The sequence below is a fragment of the Dermacentor silvarum genome, chromosome 11 (genome assembly GCF_013339745.2).
Source record: "Dermacentor silvarum isolate Dsil-2018 chromosome 11, BIME_Dsil_1.4, whole genome shotgun sequence".
Classification (NCBI taxonomy): domain Eukaryota; kingdom Metazoa; phylum Arthropoda; class Arachnida; order Ixodida; family Ixodidae; genus Dermacentor; species Dermacentor silvarum.
In genome coordinates, this window is record NC_051164.1 from 82915302 (window position 1) to 82927742 (window position 12441).

Consider the following 12441-nt stretch of genomic DNA (forward strand, 5'->3'; position numbering starts at 1 on the left):
AGAAACATCGCGGAAGGGATTGCCTCACGCCTCCTATATATAGACCGACGGGGTCAGCTTAGCTCAGCTCTACAAGAAGCAGTGCATTTGTATCTTTTTTTTCTAATCTAACAGCTTGCGGTTCGGTTTATTTGGGGGTATTTAAAAGAGATCGTGGAGTCACTATTCACGTAAAATTTGTAGCATTGGCGTAGAAAACTTGTTTTCCATTAGCTCACGCGTAAAGCTGTCTCTCGAATCAGTTCGTATATGTTGACGTCTCTGAGAATTCTCTATCGTAATAGTCACTCTTAGTTCTGGGCACAAGAACCAAAGGTGAATGTGAGCTGTAGATGTTGGAGCCGAAAACTGAGGTCAGCTCATAGCTGTCCAGTTACTTTGGAGATTTGTTAAAATTAACTCACTAGCCGAGACGCTGCTGAGGCGCTGCTTAGGCGCTGCTGAGGCGGGGAAAAAAATAACTGCTACTATTGGAAACCGCTACGTCAATTACTGATGTGTTCAGCGCAGGGCTATATGCGGACAAGGTAATGGTCATCATGATGATGACAACGACAATGATTCGAGCGTCTCTTCCAAAATGGGCCGCTGGCAGATGCCTCCAAGCTCGCTCTTTTTATATGTGGGGTGTATTATAAGCAGATTCCTAACCTATCCTAACCTAACAAGCCACCTTTTGAAATTCATTTCTCCCGTACACATTATGGCACAGAAAGGATTCGACACAGAATGCCACTTACATTGAACGAATACTATGCACGAGATATAGACATACTAACACTAACGAAAAAGGAATTATTTGATCTTTGTATCTAGTATCTTGAATAGATCTTTCTTGATTTACTTAAGCTAAAACGTTTGAATAATGTTTATGGTGACATCTTATACGTGTCCTTATGTAGTTTCTGTTTGTATTTTGAGTGTATTTTGTTTTCAATACCTCATATTATGCTGCTCGTACATTCTGTAATACGGTTGATATTCATTTGAAGCTGCAAAAGAAAATGAAAAACTTCTCTGTATGCTCATTTCCTGCATGCATATTTGCTGCTGTACGGATGGCAAGAGCTCAGTCCAAGCTGCGACAAAGCAGCTTTTTTCTCTTGCCACCTATTTTCGTTGTATCGTGTACATGAAAGACGGAAATAAACACATTGATTGATTGATTGATTGATTGATTGATTGATTGATTGATTGATTGATAACTGCGCACGAAAGAAGCTACGGGACACGTGTGTGTGTGCGCGCGCCATACACATTTCGTCTCGCTTCCTTTGTGCCTCGATCATGGTTGTACACTGTCAAATAGTTCACACCCTTAAACGTGAATATGGGTGTAAATTGCTGTAAACTCACACTCCTGAACTCAAACAAGGGTGTAAGGATGCGAGTTACAGACCGATATACACGCTTATTCACTTTAGAATGTGTCAGTTGTTTTACAGTGTAGGCTGTGCACTGCAATAATTCAAAAGAAGCCACTGCTGTCGTACCAATAAGTAGGAACGAACTTACAGGCTTCACAACGTTTACGCGGACGGTTCATCTGTTCACATCGCCTTACCAAAAATGACACGTCGTATTCTACAGCATCATATCAGAAAGTCAAACGCGCGCAACGAAATATCAATAAAAACTCGACACAATTCCTGTAACGAATTCTGCAAGGCATCACCGTTTCACTTCTGCTTCACCCGGAACAGGATGGCCAGCCGAAGGCTAACCATTGTTATCGTCCCTGTTCTTTCTTATTCCCCTGCCTCCTTGAAAGGCCCAAGAATAATTTACATGGGGGAAAAAACGAGCTTATTTTCACGACGTTGAATATGCAATCTTCATTCGCATGCGCTGAACATCTCAATAAATCCTGCGCACACAAACGGTGCGTAATTCTGCGCGTGTATGCGCGTGACGTGATGTTTATCTGCTTGAGCTGCAACAGGTTCCGGTAGGTATAGGTACACACATCTACGCGTCACGGCCTGTGTTTCTCGCGCTGGTCTGAGTGTTCTTCATGAACGCCGGTTGTACACGGAACAACGAGGCAGACACAACTTCCCAACAAAAAGTAACTTTATTTAGATATCAATCACCCGCCGTGGTGGCGTAGTGACGTAGTGGCTTTGCTGTTGCGATGCTAAGCCCGACGTTGCGCGGGATCGAATCCCTGCAGCGGCGGCCGCATTTCGATGGGGGCGAAATGCAAAAAGCACCCGTGCATTTGTACCGGAACCTGAGCAAAAATAAGCGACTCGCGAATACCGCCAGAAACGCCCAACCCGCTATAATCTCCGGGTATCATCCGAGCCCAAAGGTCTCCCCCGAACTGAAATACACACCGCACTATTAATTGCGCTCGCCTATACGCCTCTGTACCGGGATCCGCGTTATACGAATTACTGGACACACGGTGAAACGCATCATGGGCGTGTGTGTGCACGCTTTATACGGACATGTCGTGCGCGGCCGACACTGCCTCGTCGTCGACACGCAAAACATCAAGTTGCTTCTTCGAACGGCGACCTCGTTTGGCCGCTGGACGGACAACGCCGGAAGTAACTTCCGACGCCGCCGCTGCTGCCGACGACTGCCGAGGAAGGAAGGAAGGTGCGCGGTCGAGGAAGAAAAAGTGAAGGACGCCCGCAGGTCGGCGCCTACGGAAACAGCCGGCGGTGTAAGTACTACACACCAAGCACGGAAGCACGCTCGGCACTCTCAACGCCCCCCCCCCCCCCCCCCTCCCAGCGCCCCTCCTCCCCGTATAAAGCTACCCCACTCTCCCGGTTTCCGAAGACAGTGGCCGGCGGAAGACGATGCCTTTCTTGGAGGAAGTAAGCGAGAAACGCTGCTTCATAGGGCTATGCGGCGCGCTGAGCATGCACACGCAAGCACACGCAAGCACACCCTATAATGAAAAACGAAAAAGAAAACATGTATACATACTCGTACATGTAGTACAAATAGTGCACGCACGAACACAAATCGCACACATGCGCGCGTCCACGCAGACACGCATGCGCACAATGCTTGCGCCACAACTATACGGGCACACACAAAAAACAAGCGACCTAGAGGAAGCGAGAAGGGTGGGTGCACGCGATGGAAATCGCGCTGTGCTAGGCACACGATGTGTTGGCGTATACAAAAGCTGGAAATAGCAGGCTTCATCAGCTGCCACTATGATCTGATTTTGCACTTTTGAATGCGCTGATTCCTTGCGGCCAATCGCAGCTGAAGCGTTGGGAGTGGACGGGCAAACGTGTACAACCGACGCCGAGACGCAAAGGTTTCGCCCGCTCGATTTGGTTCAACCTGGTTCCTTTGCAGCTCTGTTTGTTTCTTTGTCATTTTTTTCAACCGTTCTTTTCCCGGTGTGTCGTCGGTAATGTGTTCAATGTCAGCCAACTTACACACTGCCTCAGCCTTCTTTGTTTCGTCTCTGCCGACGTCTCTTTGTGTAATCGCTGATATCAAAGGCTGGTGTTTTTTTATGCTTTCATTCGTAAATTACGTGCCTTTCTTCTTTTTTTGTTAGGATAGTACACTCGGCCCAGACGTCTTCTGTGAAGCGTCTACGTAAAGTTCTGCGGTAATCAGAGAGTAGAGAATATATTACAGGTGACATAAACGAGAGCGGCCTGGTTGATGGCGCAGAGCTCAACCGGAGAAACACAGAGCTATTATTGCTCCACTTCGCCCCTGGTGTAAATTTTCGGCAGCGGCATTATGGTGAACACTTTGCCTTTTTACATACTTTTTTTTTCAACAATATCACTCATGTACCACGAAGACTGGTCTAAGGGACTGTGGTTAAACGAAGTATCAGGAGAAATTGCTACCAGCGTTCTCGCTGCCATACTCCGGTAACCGGTAATGACCGGTAAACGGTAATAATAAACGGTAATAAGTTTAACAGCACGCTAAAGCTAGAGAGTATTACCTTGTCCCTAGACTTATTACTTTTACAGATTACCGGGCACGTTTCCGGAGCCGTGGACGGCAATAGCAACGTCAGTTGGTCATGTTAACTGTAGGAGCAACGTTGCATGGCACCGACATCTTGCGACGCATTTTGCAACTACGATTAGCACCAAACGTTTTTGTATTACGTTAGTGTTCTCGCCGAAGGAAAATCGTAAAAGAAGTGCGCGTTGACGATTATGTAGCTATTGACGTTTTACACGATCTGTTAGGTCGAACGTGGTAGGCCACTGAAGAATCATCTACGCGTGGTCTCTGGTTGGACTCTTCGTCCCGAGATTTCGCTACCAGCGATGTTGCTGCCGTACATCCCTCCGGTAACCCGGTATTTAAAAATTATGGTGTTTTACGTGCCAAAACCACGATCTGATTATGAGGCACGCCGAAGTGGGGGTCTCCGGAATAGCTTCGACCACCTGGGGTCCTTTAAGTTGCACCTAAATCTAAGTACACGGGTGTTTTCGCATTTCGCTCCCATCGAAATTCGGTCCGGTAACCCGGTATTCCGCCATTTACGGAAACACTAAAATTATCTAAATTTTGAATTGATGATGACGAAATATCGATAGCTACCAGAGACGCAGGCGGGATACGTCGAGTAGGCGTTGCCATATTGTGGTGCAAGGAGCTCTACCTCAGCGACCAATCATATTGTACTCGGCGGTTGCTTAAAGCGCCGGCAGTACAATAATCATTTTTTTTCTTTTCTTCGAAGATTACAATCATATATCACACGAAACATTCTTAAGGAGTTTTGGTTGGAAAACGCGAAGTCAGATGTCCCTAGGAGCATCGTTACAGGCGTCCACGGCGCCGGTAACCCTATATTCCGTGAAGCAGTGGTGTAGACCGGAGGCGGCACACCAGGCATGTGCCTCCCCCCCCTTACGCCGCTCCCCTACGAAATTTTGTGTTGGTATGAGGCCTGCCCAGCCACCTGACTGCCGCCCTTGTTATTTTCACTGACAACATTATAGCCGCCTTCTATGTCGTTGGGATTGTCGAACCGAATATCACAGTTTTCGCAAACGCCAGTGATGTAAGAGAGTGAGAGAAAGAGAGATAAAAGGAAGGCAGGGATGTTAACCAGTCAAGAGTCCGGTTGGTTACCCTACGCAGGGGAAACGGAGAAGGAGAGTACAAAGAAGAGAGAGAGAGGTAGAGCGACGTGCACGGACAACACTACAGAGTCAAAGGTGCTCGCACAAACCAGACGTTCTCAGTGATGTAAAAGTATACTAGCGCTATTTGAGAACCCACAGGAGACGTCGTCAAATATTAAGCCCCGGAAATTTTATTTGGATGCTCCCAACTCCTAAAAACCGTTTGGTTCGACTCCATCGCGGCATGGGAACAGTCTTATTCGGAGACAGAATGACAAAAATACAGAAAATGAAAGGAGTTTCGAGAGTTTAGTTTCAGTAGCGCCTTTCTAAAAGATTTGCTTCCTAGCCTGTAATACGATCGTGCTTGAGATCCTTCTGCCCCCAATAAAATAGGCACTTCTGCTTCCACTGTCATTCGTCGTCAGCCGCGCATTTCGCGTTCAAGAACTAAAAAACAAAAAAAAAAAAAAAAAAAAACTGACTTTTCTTTGTTTACTTGTATCGGCACCTGCGGAGAAGGCGGCTTATAGTGCCCGTAATGCATACCGTCATACCTGAGCAGAATCTTCGTTTCAAGAATGATGTCCTGACATTTCCGCACTCCCCGACTGCCGAAGGGAAAATCATACTCTTGCGTCGCGCTTTCGCCAATGTGTCAAATCTGCATTTTCTGAGAAGAGCGCGCGTTATACCCTCAATGATTTCGAAACAAAGCTTGCCACAAAAACACAGAACAGGACACACACAAAAAAAGAAGAAAAAAAGAAACGACCACAGAGAAGGAAAGTGTGTTACTTCCTGCATACCGTCCCAAGCTGCTTGTTCGCGCCGCAGCTTCCCTGGTTCACCCGGAAGTGATGATTACTGCACCTATTGCACATCGTTGACGATACGCTTATTCGAACGTGCATTACGATAACGACACGTTCCTTCAGGTATCCATCGGCGTGCTGCGGGCGAGGAATGCCGTTGGTGCATGGGCTTGACCAATGAGGTGACGCGAACCGATGGCACGTGTCGAATGCGGCAACGCGCGTTCTTTGGAAATGATGGCGCGCAAAACGCGCAAGCAGCGCGGAAGCAAAGGAAATGCTGCAAACAAGCATAAATCGCGACTACGAGGAAGTTGAGTAGAAGAGTACAGATAACGTGCGCTGAAGTTTACTACACCGGTCGAATAGATAGCGCCGCAGTACACAGCACAGCCGACCTGTGCTGTGCTGTGGGTCAGAACCTCCGATCTGTATCTGAGATTTCTGATAAAAAAATAAGCTTCGAGATGATGACGTCACCTGCTGTACATCACCTCCATGTACGGGTGACTAACTTCTACTGAAGGTAAATAATGGATAAACCTTGAGAATAGCAGAGTCAAAGCGACACTACAGAGAAACACTAAATGAGCTGATAATAGCAATGTGTTGTTTCAAAACTATATTTTCGTTAATTTAGTGGTACTGGCTGGATTACTATAAGAGAAAATGACGGTGAAAGTGCTATTTCACGAATATCTCGGGGTGACGCCGCGCCGCTACGTCAGTGTGACGTCACGTATTTTGATTTTTCCTTGCTTGGGGACCTTGTGGCTCAGCGAAACCTGTTGACATTTGCAAAGTTTCATTCATGGCTCTTTTTGAACACAGCGTAGCTCACGTTCACCGACAAAATATTAGGCACAAGCCAACGTCACCTAGATAGCACAAGGCCTGTGCACTCTGCGTTATGACGTCATAATACTTGGCCCGAAATTTCCACCGCCAAACCCGGCATGACGAAAGCGGTGGCGTCAATATCAGCGCGGCTTACTCGGGAGCAACACCATTAGATCCTATGGCAGTCGGGCCAGGTAGCATGACGTCATGGATCGGAGTGCACTGGTCTTGTACTATCCAGGCGGCGTAACCCAAGCGTACGCCGTCAAAAATCCATGACGTCACGGCGGCATCACCGCCACTGTCTCGTTTTCGTGCCTTTTTCTGGCTTGTACGATTCATTGTCTGCATGACCGCAGTAGTTGCTTTTCTGGTGTTGTAGAAGCGTAATTACCTAAAACAGCTCAATTGATATTTTTTTTTCTCTTCTGTGAGCCTCTGAATGCAACACCTGTTTTCCCAGTTTTTAAGACACAATTAGGGAGGTACGACGTGACTAATTTAAGTGAATAGTTATTTAGCCTTTATCTGCAAGCAAGGGCTGAGTTCTCACTCCTGGAAAGTCAGCCGTTCCTCAAATACTGATTGGTTGTTTCCTTCCATACAATGAACCACGGCGTGCAACTGCGTTCGCGCGTTGTATCTTTGACACACCATGGCCAGATAGTAGTTATTGTAACAAGCACACGGGCAACTAAAAAAGCCCAGCAAGCTAGAAGGGAGCAATGTCCCTCTGAATAAATAAATAAATAAACAAATAAATAAAGAAATAAATAACTAAATAAATAAATAAATAAAGAAAGAAAGAAAGAAAGAAAGAAAGAAAGAAAGAAAGAAAGAAAGAAAGAAAGAAAGAAAGAAAGAAAGAAAGAAAGAAAGAAAGAAAGAAATGCATTTCTTTACCGTGTTCCTTGCGGCTGGATTTCATAATTACGGACCAGACATGCAGAAACAGACTCGAAGTCTAGGTGTCGCTAGTGATGGACACCTGTGTTAACGATAGATACCCCGAAAAAATCACTCTAAGCGTGAGAAGGCTCGGTAAGCCAGGAAAGGTGCGAAATAAGAAGACAAGTGGCGACGCAGCCTTGAAATTCCAGTACCAGGTCGCTGGTACCAGTGTCACTTTAAATGTTTCGGTGCAACTGGTGGCAGCAGTGGGGTAGCTACGAGCACTTGACCGGGGAATGGGAAAGTGAGACAAGGGGGGGGGGGGGGGGGACGAGGGAGGGACGCCGGGCAGGCCACATACTAAATAAAAATGTCACGGGGGGGGGGGGGGGGAGGCACATGCCCGGTGTGCCATCCCTTGGCTATGCCACGTAGGGCTAGGAAAATGGCACGGCTATTTATGAACCATCAATGCGCGTTCTGGCCCAGACAGTTTGGTCCATTGATATCCTCCAGCTACGCGCATAAAGCAAAACTGGAGGAAAAGGTTGCTGCCGCAGTCACCTCCAGTTTTCTGGGAAAACGAAACGACAGAACGTTTCCCAGAAGACAAATGTTCTTTCAATAGGTGATATACGCCTTGCGGGTAGCTATTTTAATGGACAAACGACTGTGTCTAGCTCGCATTAAAACAAGACGGAAACCTGGGCACTTCAACGGAAGGAAATCGACGCTGCAGCAATAGACGGTAGGTGGTTCCACGGTCAAAGTACTACGCGTAACGTTTAATCCTGCCTCTGGATGGTGTCGTGCAAGTGACGTAGATGTTCTTGAACAGTCGGTGCGCGTTACACACCACCACTTTGGTCTCACCCCGAACAAGCCTTTTGTCATGATCCTTCAGATACGCATACCATCAGATACCACAAACCCATAAAGCCGTGCCAATCCCGACGGTATGCTATCGCAGCTATGCGCAGCATTGTTAGTCAGCAACAACGTTTTTTTTTTCGTTCCTTTTTCGTTTTTTTTTTCATAGGCAGGCGTCTGCCGGAAGGCGACGGTAGTCGTTTGTTAGTTATCGTCGCGAACTTACACTTTTGTTTTGTAGAACAAGATGGAACAGCTGGGCCTTTTTTTATATAAAAGAATAAACAGAAAGGAGATCGGATAAGCAGGGATGTTAACCAGAGACAGATCTCCGGTTTGCTACCCGGTACGTCGGTTGGGAAAAAGGGGGTCGATAAAAGGGAGAAGGAGGAGGAGAGAGAGAGAGAGATTGAAAAGATACCAAGAAGCACTAAAGGCGTTTCCTGAGTCTTGCAGATCGCAAGAAACACACCAATGCTTTAACAGTTTTCTGATAAGGTCATGGGGACTTACTCTGCGACGACCACTTTTGGCGCTAGTGTCGCCTAGGTGACAGTGTCGCCGTCAGGCGCGCGCTGATTGAGCCACGCGAAGGCGATCGTCGCAGAATACGTCCTATGTCTGCGTTGGAGGATTGTCTCTTGAGATAGAGGTCGGTCGTCGAACTTGCCGAGTGCGGAAGTAAGTGAGCATCTCTGTGCACAATACTGTGGGTACACTGGCATAGAATATGGCTCAATAAGGACAACACATTCGGACGGACGGACGAAGGGCGGCACATTCTGTCGTGGTCGATGTTGTCCAGTGATATATCTTAAATTGATTGGTGGTGTATTTCGTCGGGATGACAACAGCTGCTGTGGAGCTGTTCGGTAGGAACCGAGCCGTCGGCGTATATGCGCTTGTACTCGCTGTAACTTTCGTACAGGAGGAGCGTGACAAGCTGCTTGAGAGCTGATGATGACAAGTGTGTTTTCTCGTGGATACCAGGTACAGTCAGGCGGACTTTGCGTTGAACGAAACGCCAGGGATGCCTCTAAGGTTTCGCTGCAGGCGTGAAGCCAGATGGCATACGACTCATCCTGAGCTGATACAGTCCGCAAAGGAGGAATAGACTGGAACCAATATTAGAATCAAAGTACAAAGCGATATCTTTCCACACCGGCACTAGGCTCCGGCAGGAAGGTTGCGTGGTCATCTTTGAACAGTAGAGACGTATTTTGCGCCCCGCAATTTGTTCTCCCCCACGAACAGGCTTCCTGACACGATCATTCAACGCCATACACGTATCAAGACGTACCAGAGCAGAACGCTATTATCTCGGCTATACTCAACGCTTTGAGGTGGTGTGTACACGGAACGCTTTCTTCAGCGGCATGCGGGTTTCAGGAGGTGACAGGAGTCGGTTGTACGCTATTTTGGTGGAACACACGACTGTGACTTATAAAAACAAAACAGACAGCTGGATACTTCTACGAAAGAAAACAGACAAGAGATCAATAAGGCTGCAAGCGGTACTAACAAGCAAAGTACAAAGCGATACGTTTAAAAAACTGGCTCCAGGCGGCGGCAGGAAGGTGACGCGGCTATTTTTGAAGTCCCCCCCGTTACACACCGTGCAATTTGCTATCTCTACAAATAGGCTTTTTGACATGGTCGTTCAACGCCATCTAGTAAGTATAAAGCCAGTACCGGGGAGTGACGGTACTATCACAGCTATGCTCAGAATTTTTCAGGCGGCGTATATAGACAGAACGCGCTTGCAGAGGCCTTTCAGAAGGTGACGGGAGTCGTTTGGCCGCATATGTTTTTTTTTTCTCTCGGGCGCCGAAGGCGAGCGACCAGATTGCGTAAAATGGCCCGACTCAGCGATCCGGAACATATCCAGCTGTCGAACAGCGAAAACAAAGAGAGGAAGGGAAAGAAAGAAAAAAAAATGAAAAAAAGAATTCTTTCATTTTCGGTAGGCAATTCGCTCGCGTCGTTTGAACCACTGAGACGAGGAAAGCAATTTTCGTAGCCCTAAAAGGAAACATTCTACGCTCGAACATACAGGGTGTCGGTGGCGAGCATGTATCCCGATTGTGACACGAAAAGAAAGAGAGAAAAAAAAAAAGGTCCACTGCATAGCCGTTTCCTAGATATTTGTGACAAAAGCGAATGTAAGTTATAATTCCTTTCCGCGTATTGGGGCCTTCTTCCATTAGAGCAGTGGCACAGTTCTTCGTCGTGCATTGAACCGTTGCCAGGTTCCGGGTTCGAATCCGGATTCACATCTGTACCGAACTACCACATACTGTATAGACGCAGTAAGAGTGCTAACCCGTATCGACATGGAAAGCTTTGAGAATGCATTGATAAATGCTACTAAACCGTGCTGCTTAATCCCGTTTTATACTAGGGGACGGGAATACCTTAAGGTTCGTTTTGACCACCTGAAGGTCAAACACGGTATACACGTGTGTTTTCGCACAACGCCTCTGAGAGAACGCTACCACCGTGGCCGAAAGTCAAACCCGCGACCTCGTGTTCGGCAACAAAACGTGATAGCCAACGAGGCAGCAGTGGGACTGAAATGCAAAGAAGCGTACGACTACATTAAGCGCGCTGATTTGTGTAGAAAATACAAAATAAACAAACGCGGACCGCTGCAACGAATCCCATTTAAAGAAATTTATGTATGTTATTTGTTTAAAAAATATAATGGCACCTGCATGCGGTGCTGCTCCTGTTTGATTTCGTAGATGTGCAGAAAACTACGCTTATGCTACAAGATCAGATAACAGGATGACAGACTTGACGATGATTTCAGACGCGCATTATTCTCGCAAGCGCAAACCGAGTGGTATATAGTCGAGGCGCACGATGTCGAACCGGATAAGAAGTCCGTTTTACCTGTTTTGTTTGTTCACTGCGAGGCACCCAGAAGACAAATTGATGTACTGAGGTAAACAGCAATCGTGCTTACCTGCAACAGAGAGAGAGAGAGAGAAAAAAACAACAACATTAGGTCACTAGTTATACCAGAACAAAACTAACAAAATACAAAAAGCATGCTTGAAGCTTCAGTTAACTATTTAGCGTTCCCATTATCATGAACGAGCGCAGCGACACACACACACACACACACACACACACACACACACACACACACACACACACACACACACACACACACACACACACACACACACACACACACACACACACACACACACACACCGCTACACAGACCAAAACAAGCAAGCTAGAACAATTCTTGGAGAGTTCACAAAATACAAATGGTTCCTGCATGCGAAGGTGCAAGCAATCGAAATCCCTCGTGAATGTCGCATTAGAAACCGAACACTCGCGAACACCTACAAAAATAGCAACGGAACGTATTACGCCCTTCTATAATTGCATTAGGCACATCTTTATTTTCCGAGGGGAAATAAAAAGGGGACACTTGGGCAATAGAGGGTTGAGGTCTACAAATCTCGGACCCGCTTTCGTCCCAGTGGAGACCCCACATTGCCGGGCAGGCAGCAATGTTCCATCGAATAGCGCGAAACAGCAAGATTTATTTTTATAGCGACAATTCCGCTCGACTTGCATCGATATCGCTTCCGAACCGCCGCATCGCGCGCTCATTATCTTAAAACGTATAAGCCGGCGAACAGGACAGCCAAGCGTGACGCTTGAATTTCTGACGGGTCGTGTAAGAGCCGCGGGAATTGCAACGTTCGTTTCATCTCTGGAGCAAACTACGGCAATATACGATCGCGTCTGAGCCCGAAACATCCCGCGTTTTTGCAGCAAACTGCCGACCAAACTACGATCGGTGTATATGTCACCGTTGCGACCGTTACAACCCAGCGAAACTGCCGCAGTGAATTCGGCGAGCGCATGGCAACGAACGGTTACGGTCTTTCTGTGTAGCACAAACGTAATGAGCTATA